This window comes from Diabrotica virgifera, chromosome 5 (genome assembly GCF_917563875.1).
Source record: "Diabrotica virgifera virgifera chromosome 5, PGI_DIABVI_V3a".
Taxonomy (NCBI): domain Eukaryota; kingdom Metazoa; phylum Arthropoda; class Insecta; order Coleoptera; family Chrysomelidae; genus Diabrotica; species Diabrotica virgifera.
Window position 1 is genome coordinate 141,410,047 of NC_065447.1, and position 21,662 is coordinate 141,431,708.

At 33.3% G+C, this 21,662-nt stretch overlaps 1 protein-coding gene across 2 annotated transcripts in view; it reads left to right on the forward strand.

Moving 5' to 3' along the window:
- Positions 1-21,662, forward strand: part of LOC126885167 (uncharacterized) — a 457,752-nt gene that overhangs the window by 77,980 nt on the left and 358,110 nt on the right. For both annotated transcript variants that reach the window (XM_050651588.1, XM_050651589.1), the window contains exon 2: positions 43-112. The gene's annotated coding sequence lies outside the window, so the exon portion shown is untranslated. The remainder of the gene's footprint in view (positions 1-42; positions 113-21,662) is intronic.

Below are 21,662 nucleotides of genomic sequence, written 5' to 3' on the forward strand. Positions count from 1 at the left end.
GTTTTATTGGCCCAATAATAATTATACTTTATTTTTGTACAGATCTTGTTTTATCATCACTTGCCAAAGTTCTTCAGGTATTGCATTCGCAAAAAACTTTATTTCGACCAAGGTGAGTACTCTATGTTTATTGTTTATACTTTATTCTTAAAGCTTCTTTACCTACTGTAACAGATATCTGTTCATTATAGGATATTATGTACCAACAGAAACACTTATAATTCAAGAAATGTACAGGTTTACGTAGTACAAAAGTATTGCTACAATGTATTGATCACTGATTCAGGTATACTACATTAAAACAATATAAGAAATATAAGAAAAATAACGGCGGAAATTTATTTCCGCTCTAGAACAAGAACAAAGTTTAAATGAACTAAAAATTGAACAGTGTGGTCCTTCTCAGAGGCATTTTTCAGTATGTCACAAGTGACCGCAAAAAAGGTAAGTCTGTGATAATACACATTTATAACATTTATTATAATCTGACATTTAAGTTAAATGTGACAGTTGTCAGAATCGTAATCAGCCAAATATGAAAAGGGTATTGCAGTTTAACCCTTTAATTTGCAATTTGGTATAAAAACAAATCAATTGTGTTTATTGCATTTATAAAATGGTATTTTCTTTGATTTGTATTGTCTTATAAATTGTACAGATTATAATCGTATATATAATTCGTAAATCATTTTTTGTTCGATTATAGCGCCATCTATCAACAATTAGAATAAATGTTATAGCAAACTGTGATCATGGACGTACCTTTTTTCTGTCACTTCCAACTTAATGCGTTAGAAAGAAATCGAAAAACTGTGATGCACTGAAAGATGCCTCTGAGAACGAGTATCCATAAGTGGCAAACAACCTCAAAATGGTCATAGAAGATATATGATAGTGTTGATAGGTTATTGCATTTAGTAAACAATCATTATGAACCACAAATTAATATCTGTGATTATATACGTGGAATATCACATAATTTGTCCTATTACATATACCTCTCTTATATACCAACAGATTTTGCATTATTGTGAATAAATATTTGGACATATAATTTTCTTTTTTATTCGAGCAATTTGTATTTCGATGAATTTTTATATCGAGCAATTCATTTTCGAGCAGTTGATTTTGAGTTATCTCTAGCAACTGCGTTCGACCAATTGATCTAGAATTAAAATTATGCCACATTATCTAATTATGACACATTATCTAAGGTGCAACGAAGTTCACCGGGTCAGCTAGTATGAAATATACAGTGTGGAAGGCACTTATGGAATAAAATTATTTCTGTCCTTGTTTCAAAAAATTATAAAAAACGCTGAGACCCGTCGATTTTTAAATAAAAATGTGCACTTTTTAAACATAAATTTAAATATACACGGTGATCCTTGCAAGTCTAGCAGAGCCCATATGCTTTATTTTAATGGAACACCCCATATATTCTTATACTTTTAAAAGCTGCTTAACAACCTGATTTCAATGAACTATATGATGTAAGGTGTATTATGAACAATACTGGGTGAAATTTTGAAATTAACAAGTATGGAAACCACTTATGGAATAAAATTGTTTGTGTCCTTATTTTAAAAAATTATAAAAAATACTGGCATACGTCAACTTTTAAATTCAAATGGTCGCTTTACAAACATAAATTTAAATATACACGGTGATTCACGCAAGTACAGTATAGTCCATGATCTTTAGTTTTAATGGATCACCCTGTATATTTTTATATTTTTAGAATATGCTAAACAACCTCATCTCAAAAAAATGTATTATGTAGGGTATATTATGAATAATACAAGGTGAAATTTTGAAATTATTTATAAATTTTGTCAGGACATTAAATACAAAACCCAATAGATTTAATACTTAGTTTAGAAAACGTATGCCTTTATTTAGCTAATTTAAAAAAAATAATACTGTTATTTTAAGCATGATAAATTATTAATTTCAAAATTTTATGTAGGTATTTAATATCTTGACGAAAATTATACATAATTTTAAAATTTTACCTTGTATTATTCATAATAGACCCTACATAATCCACTTTTTTGAAATGAGGTTGTTTAGGAGATTCTAAAAATATAAAAATATACAGTGTGATCTATTAAAACTAAAGATCATGGACTTGCGTGAATCACCCTGTATATTTAAATTTATGTTTGTAAAGCGCCCATTTGAATTTAAAAGTTGACGTATGCCAGTAATTTTTATAATTGTTTAAAATAAGGACACAAACAATTTTATTCCATAAGTGGTTTCCATACTTGTTAATTTCAAAATTTCACCCTGTATTGTTCTTAATACACCCTACATGATATAGTTCATTGAAATCAGTTTGTCAAGCAGCTTTTAAAAGTATAAAAATATAATAATATTTGGTGTTCCATTAAAAATAAAGCATATGGGCTCTGCTAGACTTGCAAGGATCAGCCTGTATATTTAAATTTATGTTTTGAAAGTGCAAATTTTTATTTAAAAATCGACGGGTCTCAGCATTTTTTATAATTTTTTAAAACAAAGACAGAAATAATTTTATTCCATAAGTGCCTTCCACCCTGTATATAAATTATAATTTGTATCTAGGAGTTGCGCGCGAACCTTTTCGCTGTGAGTCGCAAAGCGCGCTATTAATAATATCTTATCTTGGCTAAAAATAAAGCTATAAAAATTTTCCTAAGCTCAAAATCTTCCTTTTGAGTTTTTCTATCATTAATGTTAACTGAACTGTAAATAGGAAGTGGTTGAATGCTAGAATATATGAAATTTACAAAAATGATATCGAGCACTGAGTTTTATTAAATCTTACCCAAGTATACTTTCGCTTCTAGAGCATCTTCAGAGGCATTTTGTCAAAAAAAAAAGAATGTATCCTCGAATGTCGTTAACATTTGTCTGAGTTATGGTGGCAAATTAACTTACGTATAACATATATACTAACGTACACTATGTAGACGAAGGACAAACAGATACAATTGATTGCCGGTACTTGGGTACTTCAACATATTGAATATGGAGGATAAGGAATATGGATGGATTGAAAAAACTCTTTTTCATTCTATCTCCATCTTCAAATTGTAAAAGTACACAAGTACCCGCAATTTTATCTGTTTGTCCTGTGTCTAGCGTATGTTAAGTACAGTGGAACCTCGATAACTCGGAATAATCGGGACCGCGGCCGATCCGGGTTATCGAAAATCCGGGTTAGCCGGAGAAAATGGTAAAAATTAATAAAATACGGTATACTTACAGATAAACTTCGTTATAATTTAAATAACATGAAATATATATGCGCAGTACACATCTAACTTACATATAGTTGTATAGAGTATTGTTCATTTCTTGGTAATAAAAAAATCAGTCAGTTTCGATTGCCTCAATTTCGTCTGCCGCTTTCGTGCTGTGCGATCCCGCAGTCTCTTTAACATCAGCAGTTCAGCCGGCGATGTTTCCGCTTGCCGCTCGAAATAAACCATTAGTGCGTCTAATTGGGTCATTGCGTCTCCATGACTCATCACTGGCTGTTCAATGTCACCGTCTGCGTTCTCAGCTTCTGATTCACTAGTGTCAGGTAAACACAACGCGATCACTGCCTCGTCAGTAAGTGGCGCATAACCTCCGTTATTATCTGCCTCTAACCACATATTAATGTCACTTTCATCGACTTCAGAGCAACCGTCAATATTTTGGAACATATTCAAAAGTTCTTGGGGCTGGACTTCGTCTGGCTACTCATTTTCCAGGTAACAGTTATCCACTGGTTGAATTAAATTTTCTGGCAAGTCGCATACACCCTTCCACAATTTTTTCCAAGATTTTATCAAGCTGATTGTAGTCACTTGTTCCCAAGATTCTGCAATCATATAAATTACAGTTTTGACATTGAACGTTTTGAGAACTTCAACTACACCGTGTTGTCCTTCATCTTCTATGATTGTGCTTAACGTCTGTCTTCTGTAAACCTTCTTTATCAGCATTAACAAGTTCTCGCTATTCTTTGTACTATAAACATTTCTCACACAATAGGCAACCGCAAAGCTATTTACAAATAAAAACTCCCATATATATTACAAGACTTTATTCACAAATCAGACTTTGCTCTAAACTTTACATAAAATTTTATTATAAAGGGATTTCGTATCACATCGACCAAACTGAAAATTGTTCAATATATAATTTACACAAATTAGAGACTCTTTCCCACATTTTGTTGGAATGTCCATTATACTCGTGTTTTAGATCACCCCTTATTCGATCATTTGTAGAGAATACCGAGAGCTTTTTTCTGTTTTTAAATACAACCCATTCTCCCACTGAGATTAAGGAACTGTGTACATTTTTTATTAATGCACTCAGATTGCGTTCATTTATATTAAATGAATAATTGTAACTAAATCTCCATTAAGCGTCGACTATTTATGTGTAATAATTTGTACTCAATCTCTTGTTATATGATTTTTCATTAGAAACAATAAACATATCTATCTATCTATCTATCTATCTATCTATCTATCTATCTATCTATCTATCTATCTATCTATCTATCTATCTCTGTAAACCTTCTTAATTTTCTCTAGAACCCCCTGGTCCATGGGCTGTAATAGCGCCGTTACATTAAGCGGCAAAAACTTGACGGTAATGTCCCCACTGACCAGCACATCTGCTGAAGGATGTGAAGGCGCATTATCAATTATTAGGACAGCTTTATTTGGCAACCCACAGTATTTTAAATATTTTGTTTCACCTGGCACAAAACAATCAAAAAACCAGTTTTTAAAAGTGGTGCTGTCCATCCATGCATTCTTTTGAGACTGGTAAACAACTGGTAAAGAATCCCGATTTACATTTTTCAGTGCTCGCGGATTTTTTTATTTTCCTATTAAGACTAGAGGAAATTTATGCTTCCCCGAAGCATTGCTGCAGGGTGTTACACACAATACAGTTCTCAATCGCAACGATTTTATGTTATTTAATAACAGTGGAGAACTAAGACCATTGTTTCAAAAAGAATTTTTTAATAGTCTTTTCAAACAATGCTAAGACAGTTTAAAATTAATAAAGGGTACAATACTACAGGTGCCTGTTGATTCCGATAACCCAAACAATGAACGTTGTGTGCCATGAGTCATTTTTACTATCGTAAAATATGTAGTTCAAATTACACTAATACCCATTATCTCTCAAATATTATATTACATACATACATTTTTATTGTTGAAATGTTTGTCTGATAAAAATTGGTCCGGGTTAGCCGGACTTCCGGGTTATCGGGGCCGACTTATCGGGATTCTACTGTATATGTTATAATGTTAAGTTAAATTGCCACCATAATTCAGAAAAAATTTAATGACATTCGAGGATACCTTCCTTTTTTGATGAAATAACCCTGAAAATGGCCTAGGAGCGAAAATATACTTTTATTTCCGTAAATTGCTATAAATGTTTATATCCTATAAATGTTTATTGCTGAAATTTTCCTAAAATCGTTATAAACAAATTAATGTACAAATTTTTTAAAAAATAATAACTTACTATAATATAATAATATAATATATATATATATATATATATATATATATATATATATATATATATATATATAATTATATAATAATTTACTTAACTTTGTTTGAAAGTCTATGAATTTATAAAGCTCATCTGAATGCGCAGAAGCCAAGTAGTGCAGTCACTGAAGGTTTTCACCTCCGATTTCGTTAAACCTTTATCGATTTTTATAAAAATTGGTGAGTATTTAGAAGATACCTCAAAAAACACAGGTGGCATGGTGCCAACTTGCGCTTTTTCCTGGCGGTGGATGCCACCCCTTCTCGGGGTGGAAATTATTTTCTTAAATATATCGACCGAAATCGATATAGGGATCAGTTCTAAGTAAAATTTGGTAGGTATATAAAGTTATTCAAATAAATCAATATTTTTTGATCTCCTATAGATCAGACATATTAATTTTTCGCGAAAAAATGCATGTTTCAAGCTGTTTTTCATAAATCACTCAACTCAAAAATAGTTAGTTTTTTCAAAAAAGTTGACTAGCAAAAATTAAGCTAATACAAAAACTAATGCATTTATTATTTGAAAAGCATTTTAACATTAATTCCAAGTGAGTTATAGGTCACTGAATGTATATTGTTTTTCGGCGAGTACTCAAACATAAGTATTAAAGCTTAAATAACAGGAAACGATGTATTTTATGAAATATAAACATGTTTTAAAGTACTTAGAAATACCTATCAAAAAATCTATAGAAAAAGTCGATTTCATCAAAATGAAGCAAGTTATGATGAAAATAATAGGACCCTTTCGAATTTTTAGAAAAAAGTGAAAAATAAAACATTCGACATTTCCACAAAAATTAAAATTTATAGTAATCCCTATAAAAATCTCTTAACTTTAATAAAAATAATGACCTCAAAAATGTTCACCGGTTTAGACTCCACATTTTTGAAAAAAAAAAAATATAATTTAAAAATCAGAAGTTTTAGAATTTTCGTAAATTTCATTTTCTTTTGATAATAACTCCAAAAAATAGCATTTTGTAGCATAGCATAAATTTTGTCGCATAGATTTTGTATGTATACAGAGTGCGGGATAAGTCCAATTACACGTTTTTCGTAAGAAAATATTTCCTAATATACAGGGACACCCATTAAAAGGGTGAAACACTTGAGTGTATTGACCGGGTGAAACCTTTTTTTTTTATTGGACACCTTGTATATTTTTACATTTTTGGAGACTTCTCGATGTTTTTCTTCTTAAAATATAAGGTTTTTCAATGTTATACAAAGTAGTATAACATATAATTACGTTTTTTTAATTAATTTCACAGCAATATTCACACCCTGTATAATTATAGCGATTTTACATAAAAAATATATTTTTGTTCAAAATGATTTTTAATATTGTCTACTATTGTTAAAAATAATTAATATTGCTAAATGTTAAATTTTAGTATACAGGATTGGTCGAATTTGAATGAATATTTCTTGAGTTTCCTTAAATGGAGCTCCCTGTATTTTAGCATTGTACTGAAATGCCATTTATTGTACTTTATGATTTCCAAAGCATTCCACATACCTAACTGTTTTTATTTGTGAGTTATTGGTTATTCTTTCCCAACATTAATTGCAACAACAATTACCTACGTGAAATTTTATTGGGTTAGTTGCGAAAATATTTAATTAAAAATATTTTTTATGATTTTTGATTTAAGCGGAGGTTGCTAAAAGGGTAGAAAATTTAATTAAAGTCATAAAATATGCACAGTAATGTTAAAAAAAACATTTATTTTATTTGAAAAAGATTAGTTACGTCAAACTATTTAAATCTGCATTTTTACTAATTAAAAAGGGTGGATTTCACCCCTAAAATGCAAAAAGCGCAAGTTCGTACCATATCACGTTTGTTACCTGAAATATTCTCTAACTATTCACCAATTTTCATGAGAATCAATGAAGGTTCAACGAAATCGGAAGTGAAAACCTACGGTGACTGCACTTTCAGAAATATACAAAATTATTTTAAAGCAGGGGCGTATTTCACTTCTTCAAAGCAAAAATCGCAAGTTGGCTCATATTATTTCTGTTTCTTGAGGTATTCTCTAACTACTCACTAATTTTCATGAGAATCAATGGAGGTTCAGCGAAATCGGAGGTGAAAATCTTCAATGACTGCACTTTCAGAACTACCTATAAAAACTAATTTTAAAACAAGGTTTTATTTCACCTCTAAAATGCAAAAAGCTCAAATTAACACTAGGTCACCTTTATTTCTTAAGGTATCCTCTAACCACTCACCACTTTTCATAAAAATCGATGGAGATTCAACGAAATCTACCATGTGCTGCTTCCAGTGTTTAGAAAGTTAAGGTTGAAATTGATTATGATGTTTTCGATCATTTTACCTCCACCGAAAGTATTACTGGAGCCCATGGAGCACATAGTGCTATGTGCATTAAAATCTACAACTAAGATAAAAGGCTCCGGAAGTTGGTTAATTAGGCTTGTAATTTCCAGAGCAGTTAAGGTGTGATGTGGAGGAATATATACGTTACAAATTACAATTTTATTTGGACACCAGGCAGTTACGGCGACGTCTTCTAGAGTTGTTGTTAAGTGGAATTTTTGGTGGAATATGTCTGTAGAAATAAATCTAGAGCAACCACCAATAGCTCGTGCATGTGGTGTTCGTATAAAGTGGTAGGAAGCAAAATTTTTAAGGTATGGATTATGGTTACTAGTAAAATTGGTGTCTTGCAAACAAATGATATCGGGTGAAGTATCAGAAACAAGCAGTTGGAGATATTCTAGATGAGGGTAAATCCCATCACAATTTGATTGAATTAAATTTAATGGGATGTATTAAAAGAGGAGATTTGTGAGTGCTGCGAGCTTTGAGATCGATCGGAAAGGCACTCATCGTCAGATTGTTCGCATGATGAGCTTAAGTCTGCTAAACTTGCGTTTTCAGAGGTTTCTAGTTCTAGTTGTTTTTTGATCTTCTTACTTAAACGGGTAAATTGGTTTTTTACGGTTCTATCTGAAAGGATTGGGTATATAGCATGTCCGTTTAAAAGTAGACTTTTTACATCATCCGTGAGCTTTTTCGCTTCCGAATAAGGATCAGGATGTCCGAAAGTATTTTCAAGGAAGAAAACGAAATTGTCTATGGGTATCCTAAAGGTTTGTGGATTTTGTTTGTATGCTTCTTGGATTGTTCTCTAGGTGGTTTCGGTTAATACTGATTCTGTTTGAATATCAGCTTTGTGCTTTTTTTTGCTTTGAAAACTTTTTCGGGGGAAACTGATACAGGGGGAGGCATCTCTAATGATGGTTGAGCTTCTTTCTCAGAAATTTCAGAGCTTGATAGTTCACTATGAGTTTCTATTTCAGAGTGGCCTCGTTTTTGAAAAACTTGTGTTATGGTGATTTGGTCTGATTATGTAGTGTCGGTGTTGGAGTCTTTATTTTCGGTTTGTGGATCTTTGGCATTATGTGTAAAGGGACATGAAATTTTTAAAGATGAATTAGGGCTTGCTGGAATATATTTGGTTGGAATTGTATTGTCAGTTGGAGGATTTGGACAGTTGGAGGCTATATGTCCTGTTTGTTTACAGATAAAACAATGTAATTTATCTGTAGAAAGAAAGCCGTGTTCATACTCTTCGAAGGAAATAATTACTGATGTTTGTAATTCAAAATTTTCGGAGGTTAGGTAAACATAAACTTGGCGTAGGAAATTTAATACATGTGAATGTTCGTCCCCAGGAATGCCTGCTCTTAAATAGGATAAAGGAGATGCGATGCGAAGTCCAAGATTTTTAATGCTATTTTCAACTAAGTCATGTGGTATAAACGGTGGAACGTTAGATATAATTATTCTATTAGCAGGGGAAATAAGTCTTCGGATATTTAAAGAAACATTTCCTATTCTGGTTCTAAGTTTAGAACTAGAAAGATAGATACAAATGCGATTGTTTGATATCCTAGATGCAAAGGAGACTTGCTTAGGGCCTATAATATTACCTATAACTTTATAGGTCTGGATCCCGCATATGAAAAAAAAGTTAATTAATAGCAAGCTGAAAATTTGTTAGTAGATTAAGGGTGTCTAGTCGGATAAACTTTGATATATGGGAACACTGGAACAGGGGAAGTTTTAATTGTGGAACGGGTTAAAAATTTGGAACGGTCAGACCACGAAAACGGCACATGTATTTTGTCCGACAGAATAGACTAAAACTCTACGAACAGAGATTAAACTCTCATGCAAAAATCAGACTGCTATTTGTCACCTGTCATAATTCCTGTCATTTGACATATTCTACATGTTCCACTCATTAAAACGCCCATTTGGTGATAAATAGCGGTCTGATTTTTGCATGAGAGTGTAATCTCTGTTCGGAGAGTTTAAGTCTGTTCTGTCGGAAAAAATACATTTGCCGTTTTCGTGGTCTGACCGTTCCAAATTTTTAACTTGTTCCACAATTAAAACTTCCCCTGTTCCAGTGTTCTCATATATCAAAGTTTGACAGACTAGATACCCTTAAGCTATTAACAAATTTTCAGCTTGCTCTTAATCAACTTTTTTTTCATACACGGGATCCAGACCTATTAACGTAATCATGCAATTTCAGGTTGTCTTCGGCATGCATCACAATGGCATCATGTTTGCTAAGTGTTGGCCGCGGAATAGTTTTCTTCTGATACATAGGATTGGTTTGATGTTTGAGACTGCGGCATATTGATTGTTGGTGTATTTGCTACTCTACTGCTCATGTAGTCAAACGAAATTGCGGTTTTAGCTTGAAATTTTAATTTAGCTTATATATGTGTTACGGTAAAAGTTCAGTTTTTTATCAATTTTAAAATAAAAATAGATTGCCGGTTGTACGGCAATCTTGTTTAAATTTTTCTTTTGTGTTTTTAACAGTAAAAACAAAAAACAAACCTCAACTAATAGTGAGTGAATTATACATACATCAATTTGTAGTTGAAGGTTCACTAATCACACTGTTTTTGTACAACTTTTTAAAACCACGACAAAAATACAGAATGATGTGACTCGTAGAACACCTCGTTGTGGAATCAAATATGTCCTTATACTCAGCATTTAAATGTATCTGGTAAAGTTTCTACTTAAAATTCCGTTTACTGAAAACGATCCTTTCACATTCTAATCACTTGTCTGAATCTTAATCTTACCGATTCTATCAAACATAGAGATTACAGTTTTGTCGTGGATAAGCCGACGTAGAATTATTAAAATATCATATAGGACGGGGACGCTTTGCTCACTGGATTAGTGCTATATTTCATTTTCTAACTTTAATGGAAAGCTACAGGTTGATAAGCTTCGCTAAAAGTTTTATTAAGTATCTTTTGAGTTTTTTCGCAGTAATAAGTTTTCTTTTGTGATAATTATTTAAAATAGCAGTAAGGTTGAACGATGAAATTGTTTTTAAACAAGGTTAGGCCCTAAGTCTGTTTTAATTCCGTAGTTTTATTTTGTGCGAAAGTTTAAGCAATCAATATTCAATTACAAGTTTTTGTGCCTTAGACTACTGGTAGTAAGTTTTATCTAAGATTATGCAATAATATTTTGTATAATTTAGATTTAGGTATAAAAATATAAGAAGTTTAACAAAAAATATTTAAAATAACATTAATAGCTTTGTAAAATTACATAAAACATGATATTTTTTCCGAATATTTCGTTTATAATATTTCGGTATCGATAAATCATGACATTTAAACAACTTTGACATTTTTTGAAATGCAGATCTTGCTTTCTCTATCCTACATTTGATTTCTATAGAATGGTCCCAATTTTCATTGTCGTTCGTACCAAGGTAGGTATATGTTTTTACTCTTTCTATTTGTTGACCATTCACACTGATTCGTCCAAATTGCTGTTTGTTCTAAGAGATAATCATACATTTTGTTTTCTTAGTGTTTAGTGAAAGTCCGTATCTGTGACTGACTTCCGCGATTCTGTTTATTAACTCCTGCAGGGCTTCAGAACTGTCAGCGAATACCACAGTGTCGTCTGCGTATCTTATATTATTGATACATTCTCCGTTAATTCGAATTCCGGCCTCAACATCATCCACTGCTTCTTAAAAGATTTCCTCAGAGTAGATGTTAAACAGCACTGGGGATAGTATACATCCCTGGCGGACCCCACGTTTGATTTTAATACCGTCGGATTCTCCTGCCTCTGTCCGGATAGGGGATGTTTGATTCCAGTACAGATTGCTGATAATCCTTAAATCACAGGTGTTAATTCCAATATTGGTTAATATCTCCATCAGCTTGTCGTGCTTTACTGTATCAAACACTTTATGGTAATCAATGAAACATGCATAAATATCGCAATTTACTTCTCTACATCGTTAAAATAGCACTTGTATACTAAATAGAGCCTCTCTTGTACCCACTGCATTTCGAAAACCAAACTGTGTTCGGCTGATTTTTTCTTCGCACAGTCTATATATTCTTCGATGTATAATTTTTAGAAATAGTTTTAAAATACGGCTCATTAAGCTGATGGTTCGGAAATCACTGCAGCATACGGACTTTGTTTTCTTTGGTAAAGCAACAAACGTCGACTTGAAGCATGTTTTTGGTATTACTCCGCTTAAATATATGTCGTTAAATATTTTGGTTAGGCGTTGAGTATCGTTGTTGTTAATTAGTTTTATGAGTTCAGCATATGCATTGTCAGGTCCAGGAGCTTTGCCATCTTTTAGTTGTGATATTGTTCTTTCCACTTCATCTGATGTGATTGGTAAGTGGTCATCACATATGTAGGATATAGGTTGTTCGGATCTAGTATCATCAAAGAGTTCCTGTATGTATTTTGTCCATATGCAGATTTCTTGATTTCTGTCTGTGATGATATTCCTCTGTTGGTCTCGCAATTTGCTAGTTGTATTGGATTTCTGAAGACCAGCTGCTTGTTTCACCTTTTTATGCATGTTAAACGTATCATGTTTTTGCTCTAACGACTCTATCTCTTCACACTGTGATTTTAACCAATTTTCTTTGGCCTTTCTTATTTTAGTTCTTATTTGTCTCTGAATCGTGTTGTACATTATTTTGTTGTTTTTTTTTATTTTCTTCTTTCTTCCATAAGTTGTAGTATATTGTCGTTCATCCAACTCTTTCTTGACTCTTTATTTTCTATAAGATGTTCTTCTCTGGTGCTGTTAAAGGTTTTACATAAATTTTGGAGTGATTCTTCGGCATTATATGTTTGCTCCATATTAATTAGCTTCTCTGAAACAATCTGTGCGACTGTCTCTTTTGTTTTCTTATCTTTTAGTATTCTCATGTCGCACTTTTTGTTGATGTTCTTTTTTGCAACCTTCTTGAATCTAAACCTAAATTTACCAACAACAGTAACATGATCTGATGATACGTCAGATGATACGTCTGGGTTGTTTTCACTAATTTCATTAAAAGTGTATTAGGTTATTAAATTCTATCATGGCTTTATATAATGTGTTTCTGTCTACACTGTTATAGGCACATCTAAAATCCACAAGCAAATGGCGAGTATCAATTCCGTACTCATATGTTTTTCCAAAGCTTGTCTTAGAAGGAATATTTGATGGATAGTAGACTTTTCTTTGCGAAACCCACAGTGATATTTACCTATTATGCTTTCACAATATGCCGACAGTCGATCGTAAAGAATGTAGGTCAGTATTTTGTAGGTCACGTTTAGAAGGATAATACATCTCTAGTTATCACAAACTGTTTGGTCTCCTTTTTTGTGAATAGGTACAATTATATCTACGTTCCAATCTTCTAGCAGTTTCACCTTCTTCCAAATCAGTTCTACTAGCCTACTTATACTACTAAGCAACTCTCAGCTAAACTTACAACTAAGGATCAAGTTCCTAAAATGTTATATGTATCCTGTATTACTATATGGATTTGAAACCTGGATCATGAATATTAACATGATGAACAAATAAGAAGCCTTTGAGATGTGGTGGTATCGTAGAATGCTCAGAATATCTTGGGTTCAACGCATTTCAAACAGAGAAGCCTTAAACAGAGTAGATTGAGGCGAAGGTGATTTAACCAAGATGATAAAAAAGAGAAAACTCAAATATCTGGGGCATATAATGAGAGGTAGCAGATACAGGATGTTGCAGTTAATACTCAATGGAAAGATCGACGGAAAAAGACGAATTGGTCGTGAAGAAATATTCATGGCTCCGAAACTTTCGTCAATGGACTGGCTTATCAGCAGATCAATTGTTACATGCCGCACAAGATCGAGAACGATATCGGCAAATTTTTATGGAAGCTATCCACGCCTAAAAATTTGGGCACGGTACTTAAAAAAGAAAAACTTATACTAGAGGTCAGATTTTTTGGGCCATGTTTTAAAAGTTCAGAATGTATGCCATCTGATCCAGGAGATTTGATGACCTTTTTGCTTTGGTGACCTTTTCTTCTGTTGGGATATTATATTTCTCTCTTTCATCGGCCATGCCTTCGAGCTGTGTTTCTGCTTCTTGCAACCTCATCTCAATTTTTACTTTTAGTCTACCCTCAAAATTTCCTGCCCACCTTTCTAGTATCTCGTCCTGATCACTAATTATTTTTTCTGTCTGTTTCTATTTGTTGATAGTCTTGGTTTGAATTCCTTTCTGGTCTGGTTAATCTTCCTGTAGAATTTTCGCGTTCGCATTTGTGTGTTATACTTCTCTAGTTTTTTCAGTTGGTTTTCCCTATGCTCATTCTTCTTTCTATTCAGTATTCGTTTGTCGTCTCGTCTTAACTGCCTACACTTTTATTCTATTTGTCTCGTTCTTCGTGCTTGGAGCTTTGCATATGCTTGATTTTTTCTTTGTGTTGCTTGTGCACATTCCTCATTGTATCAGATCGACCCAAATTTTTCACGCTTTTCGCTTCCAATCACCTCAGTTGCTACCTCTTCCAATATTGTTCTACACCGCCCCCAATAATTATCAAGATCTTCAACTATATAACCTGTACAGTCCTGTAGCTTACGTTCCAGACTTTCCTCGAATCTTTTGGCTATCGTAGGGCTTTTTAACTAACTGTTCAGTTAAAATTTTTACAAATTTGTTGTGTGAAGAATGTTCCATGATCGGTATTTACTTTTATAACGTTTGTACTGACGCTGAGTTAATTTTACTCTAAAGTTACGTCTCTCAATAAATACAAATGCAACGACTTGCCTTTCTTGACACTACTCAGAGAATTAAAATTTATGAAGGTACTGTAAGCGACAACGCCTGACAAAATTTGTGGAGAAAATAATATAATGCGCCAGTACTTAGGGTTAAATGAAAATGATCTAATAATATGCAAAAATTTTATTTGTCATCCCTTTCGATATTATGATTGGCATTAATATTTATATCCAATTATATAATATAGAGAAATACCAAGTCAATTATAGATTATGTTATCACCAAACAAGAAACACACATACAAGTTGAAGACGTAAGAGTATTAAGAGGACCGGAGTGTGGAACTGACCACTATATGGTAAGATCAAAATGTTTTCTACAGTATCGACCGCGACTACTACATCAAAATCACTCGAGACGGATCTACGTAAATACAATATTGATGCACTGCAAAACGACTCAACATCATTTTTATATAAGCTGCGGCTTAGCCAAAAATTGTCGAACCTGACTTACTCCTCAGCCCAGAATACCTATAACGAGATATTAAATAAAATCAATGAAGCAGCTTATGAAGCGCTCGGCACAGTGGAAAGGAACAAACAGAATACTCCATTGTGGTGGACAGATGACATTGCTAATGCAGTACATAACAAGAAACAAGCGTATCAAAAATGGCTGCAAACAAATGACCCAGATGATAGACGAACGTATGCAAGATCAAACAGAGAAGTAAAAAATCTAGTAACGAAAGCAATAAATAATTCCTGGGAAAGTAAATGCGAAGAGCTCAACAAATATATAGGGTCAACAAGATCAAGAGAAGCATGGAAAACGATAAAAAATCTGAGAACAAACAGAAAAGAGACTAGTAGAATAGATTTAATAGAAGAAAGATCTTGGATCGAACATTACTCGCAACTTTTGACTGAAACAAGACCGCAATTCACGAACATCAGTACAACAACATATGAAGTAGAATACGATGAAGACGATGAAATAACAGTACAGGAAGTCGAGAATGCAATACGAACTCTAAAAAATCGAAAGTCATGCGGACCACAAGGAATACCGAACGAATTACTAAAACACAGCCCACAAGTATTACGAGAATTACTTCCGTATGTTTTCACCTTATTCTATAAAGGTCATGATTTACCATATGAGTGGACAAAAGCACATATTAACAATATATACAAAAAAGGAGATAGAAAAAATTGTTCAAACTACAGGGGGCTTAGTGTCATAAACTCACTCTCAAGACTCTATGGAAAAATAATAAAAAATAAAATTGAAAAAGAGATGACAAATGTAGAAGAACAAAATGGCTTTCGTGCAGGCAGATCCTGTATGGACAGCATATTTTCTATAAAGCAAGTTATTGAGAAAAGATTAGCCCACAACCTTTCCACCCATGTGGTTTTTATTGATCTGACAAAAGCATACGATAGTGTACCACTTTCAATGCTCTGGATATCAATGGAAAAACAAGGAATAAGCAAAAAAAATATACAATCAGTACAACAGCTTTACAAAAATATGACGGTAAACATTAAAACTGGAAACAAATTAACGAGAGAAATTCCTATTAGTAAGGGCCTAAAGCAAGGCTGCTGCATAGCACCTACACTCTTTAAAATATATTTAAATGAGGCACTCTCACTGTGGAGAAGAAAGTGCTGCAATATGGGCATCCCAATCGATGACGATAGATTGTACACAATACACTTCGCTGACGACCAAGCCATTCTAGCTGAAGACGAGAGTGATATAGACTATATGCTCAGAAAACTGGAAGAGGAGTACACTAAGTGGGGCCTTACAATTAATATACAAAAAACCGAGTACTTAGTTGTAGGAGAAACACCAGAACGTCTACAAATTGAAATGGGAACTATAAATCCAACAGAAGTCTTCAAATACTTAGAAGTCCAAATATCTTCAAAAGCAGGGAGTAACGACGAAATTTATTCCACGATTGGCCAAGCAAGATCAGCCACCAGACAGCTACACGGACTATTGTGGAGTAATAAAATAACAAAATAAAATAAAAGAAGAATGTATAAAACAATAATAGAAAGTATTGGGTTGTACGGCGCTGAACTCTGGGAAATCAACCAAAGAAACAAGTCAAAAATCAAGGCGATGGAAATGAACTATTGGAGACGATGTTGCCGACTCACTAGACTTGATAGGGTGAGAAACGAAGATATTAGGAAACAAATGGAAATCGATCTAGATATAATAGACACAATCGAAGCCAAAAGACTTAACTGGTATGGACACCTTCAGAGAATGCCTGAAAATAGATGGCCGAAAAAAATAGAAAAATGGACTCTCCACCCACAAGAAGAAAACGAGGTAGACCAAGACGATCCTGGAGAGAAGATGTTGAAGATGCAATGACCGCCAGAGACTTAAAAACTGAAGATTGCTTCGACAGAAATCGCTGGAAATTAGGATGCGAGAAGCGGCGACAGCTGTAGAAGACTCGCTTATTATATATATATATATATATATATATATATATATATATATATATATATATATTATATAATATAAGTGTTGATATCAAGTACTTAAAGCTTTTAACAGAACAGTTATTGAAGTATTGACAAGTAGTACACCAACAAGTTATTTGTGTCATTACTTCTTGAAATTGCTTTATATATACACATCAAACTTTAATTAAAGGCATTCATCTTTGATTAACATGCAGCTTTACTAATCCCTTTGTAAAATACAGCATATAGAATGTGTTTCCTAATCGATTAATTTTCCACATCTAGTAATCGTCTAATAACACAACTTTGGCGCAACCTATACGGAACAAAGATGCTAATTCATATATGTATAATAATTATTTATAGGTATATACAAGATGTTCACTTGAACGGAATATTTTTTATTCGTTTTTTTTTCGGTTTTCTACTTTCGTTGCTTATAACTTTAAAACGTATTTTGGAACAAAGTCGTAGCGAAATAAAATAAAAATAACTGAATTTTTCTATGAGATAAATCTAGCTAAAATTGTCTTAATTTATTACGCTTGCTGCAAAATAGCAATTATTCCAAAAAGGGAGAAACAACTCAGTTGCCAACGACCCTTCAAACTGTGAGGTAGCTGAACCTCTGACCGTAGGACTAAATCGTGCCCGGGGCCTAATCATGTAATGTTTACAACATCCATGTAACTTATAAAAATTCTAGTCAATGTTTCCATAACTGTATAATTTTAAAGGGCTTTTACCCAAATATTTTCAATTTTGGCGGCTTAGCATGTGAGCATTCTGTTCAGCACTGATGATGATCTGTAATCATATCGAAAACGTTCTGCATATGGGATGTAGCCCTTTTTAGAGAATTTTAATAAATTATATTCCTTTTATAAAGGATTTTACTTAATTTTTTTGTGATATATGGTATACAGCCAGCTACAGGAAAACCTTTTCCTTGTGGATTTAAAAAAAAATTAATTTGTTTATTAATGTTCTGGGCATATTTGAGATGGAGCATAAGTCAATTATTATTACTGAAGTTATCACCTAAATTTTTCTGTAAAAATCCGAATACCACCTCTCACATCCAAAAATAAACGATTTTTCACAGATCGGCCCTGGTCTAGAAACTGTAATTTAGATAGCAGGGAATAGCTATTTGTATAACAAGGGCGGAAAGTGCTACTCTTCCTCCCGAGAATGAAGTTTACTGCCCGACGCGTAGCGGAGGGCAGTAATCATTCAAGGGAGGAAAAGGCACTTTACTCCCATGTTATACATATGGTTTTCCACGTTCCTCAAATTAATAACAAGTCATTTTTCATTTTTACTTAATTTATTTATGTAACTAACCAACAAAATTTATTAAAACTAAAACTAACAAGTAGGTACAATATAACTGTCAACTGTCAAATATAAGTCAAATTAATAATGTAAACATTGTTAAATCAAAATAACAATTTACTGTTTTTTACCATTCTGCAAAATACAGGGTGTTTTATAAATAAACGTTATAATGTATAGATACTTACGTAATAGAAAATAGATATTGTACAGGGCGTCAATAAGTTATATTTTATGAATGAAGTACCATGACGTCACTTTTACTTTTCCTCCCTAGGGAGGAAAAGCACAACTTTGCTCCCTACAATCACGTCCGGAAAAGTATACTTTCGGTAGAGGTAGGTGGAAAACGATATTTCGATATCTCAGAAGCCAATCGGTGTAAGTCAATAAGTGTTTAAAATGAGATACTAAGATGTTTCTGAAAGTAGTTGCAGAAATATAAATACTTATTAAAAACAAATAAGCCGTCTTTATTTATCCTAATATAGGTAACATATATTCATAAATACAAACAAGGAAATAATAATATTATTATATATAATAATAAGTGTTATATTATATCATAAGTCATTCTTAGGGAGAATGTGACTTACACTGTTTGACTTCTGAGGCATCCATTTATCAGTCCATATGCTAGCATGTACTGGACATTATAAGCAGAGTCAGAGTGATAGCCACTTAAATCCTAATCCAGCTAGTAGCAGCAGCAGAAACAATGGATATAAATATAAAGCAAAATATAAAATATTAACCCTTTTTATGCCGACTAACACAAACACCAGAGTTGGAAATGTTGACAATATTGTCAATAACCAAAAGTTCGAAGCGTCAAAGAGTTCAAACATCTATTGGTTAACCTCAATAATAACACATTAGGGAAAATAAAAAGAAACATCATCACTCGGGAACAATTTGAAACTCAATTTCTGTTGAGTTACATTTTTTGTGGCGGTTAAATTTAGCGGTTTTTTTATAGAATTGGGCATGCTGGTTTCAAAACTGTTTTTAGTTTTTTTTTTCTATCATGTCACGTTCGTTTTCTATGTGGGTGGGGGGAATGACGCGCTGATAACTGCAACGGGTCTAGACTTGCCTATTTCAGTTACGTTTGTTATACTGTGGTGATGGTGAAACGATATGTCGGTTAGCAGTATTTAGTATTTCGTTACTGAAGTGTATACAACTACTTGGTGTGTTTGAGCTGAAACGTTTCCTTATGGCTACCCTCCTCCTACACGTCGTATGTGCGAACACAGCCCCGATTCGTTTGGTTATATATGTGGCAGTTTTACCATTCCCAGTCAAAGGACAAACATCAATACATTTATCAGAGAAGCATATTTTGCCTATTTTAAAGTGAAACTTGGTGATCAAGATAAAGTACATGGGCAATCAATCAGGGGGCACCTCAGTTTAAAAAGTTGACGTAATAGACAAAATCTGAGGTTTTTCTCAGCTTCAGACTCCAAAAATTAGTGTAAAATAAGTGTCAGATCTAACTCAATAAAAATGTGTTCCCAGTGTGATAGATGCAAATTGACGTTATCATGGTATAGATACCTATTATAGCGTCGGTCTCAAAAAACAGTATAACACTGATAGTCTCCATTCTAACATAATGATCAGAGGCATGGACCCTAATCAAAACAGATGAATTCGCTCTATCGATTGTTGAAAAGAAGGTAATACACAAAATATTTGGAGCTATCTGTACAAACAGAATATGAAGGCGTGGATCCAACTTTGAACTGCAGAATGTCTACAAGCATAAGTATGGTGGAGAAAATATTACCGCTGCAGATAAAGTATCTGCAGTAGGAAGAATCTTTAACCCGGGCCCTGTAATCGAACGAGATAAAAAAGAGTTTAACAACGCAGCAGATGAGAGTAATAAGACAGGGTAACCCAAAGTTAAGGTTGATAGACCGCAGTTTGGTGAGGGAGTCGGTGTTGAAAACTGGAAAATCCAAGTAAGGGATATAATAGAATGACATACAAAGCTGGAGAAGGTTAGTTCTCCTGGGTTAGTTTAGTTAAAGTTCGTGGCAAACTCATCTTTCAGTGCGTCAACGATAAAATGTCGAAATATACTAACCTAGAATGGCAATAGATCACATGCTATAAGTCAGTTAAAAAAATATCCGTAAGGGGCGCTTACGTCGAGTTTTGGTATTAAATCATAACCTCATATTATTCAGATATACATTTCAATACATTTTTGCGGATTTTCAGTCATAGTTTCGTATTGTTTAAAATTTGTGAAATTAGTGAGCTATTTAATCTCTAGTTTGAAAATTTTTGAATAATGGATATTTCAACATTGAAGAAAAAGTTATCATCACTTAAAATACACTATTTTGCCTTTTTTGTATTTAATTTATGGTTGTGGCAAGAAAAAATCTTGGGTACTTCTCTATTAAGGCCCAGTCTTTTCACCTCCGGATAATTAGTTATCGGGAAGTTTATCTGACAGATTTACATGTAATCTGCCAGATAAACTTCGCTTGTCTGTCCTTGACCGTCACTCTAAAATTTTCTTTGTCCATCTGTTGCGTCTCTGTCTTGCGACGTGTCCTGACCACTTCAACTTCGTAATGCGTTTTGATGTCTTCCACTCCAGTTCTTCGCCGTATCTCATCATTACGTATTTTGCCTCTCAAAGTTAGCACAAGCATGGATCTTTCCATTTTTCGTTGGGCTACTTGTCATTTTCTTATTAATGCTTTAGTCAATGTCAGTGTTTCAGCTCCATAAGTGAGCATCGGAAATACGCACTGGTTAAATGCTTTTCTTTTTAGCTTTATTGGGATATTTTCCTTGAGCACGTCTCTTAGTTTGCCATACGCTGCCCATCCTAAAGCTACTCTTCTAGATAATTCGAATGTTTGGTTGTCTTTACTTATTCTTATTTCGTAGCCCAGATAGATGTATTTGTCAACAGTTTCGATATGCGAGTTTTCTAGTTACAATGGCCCGCTAAGTACTAAATTGGTCATCGTTTTGGTTTTCCCCCGAAGTTTATTTCCAACACTACTTTTTGGGAAACTCGTTGTAGTTTCTCAGAATTTAGTGGGTTTGAATGCATGCTGCATTACGTCATTGAATAGTTTTTGTGACATGTC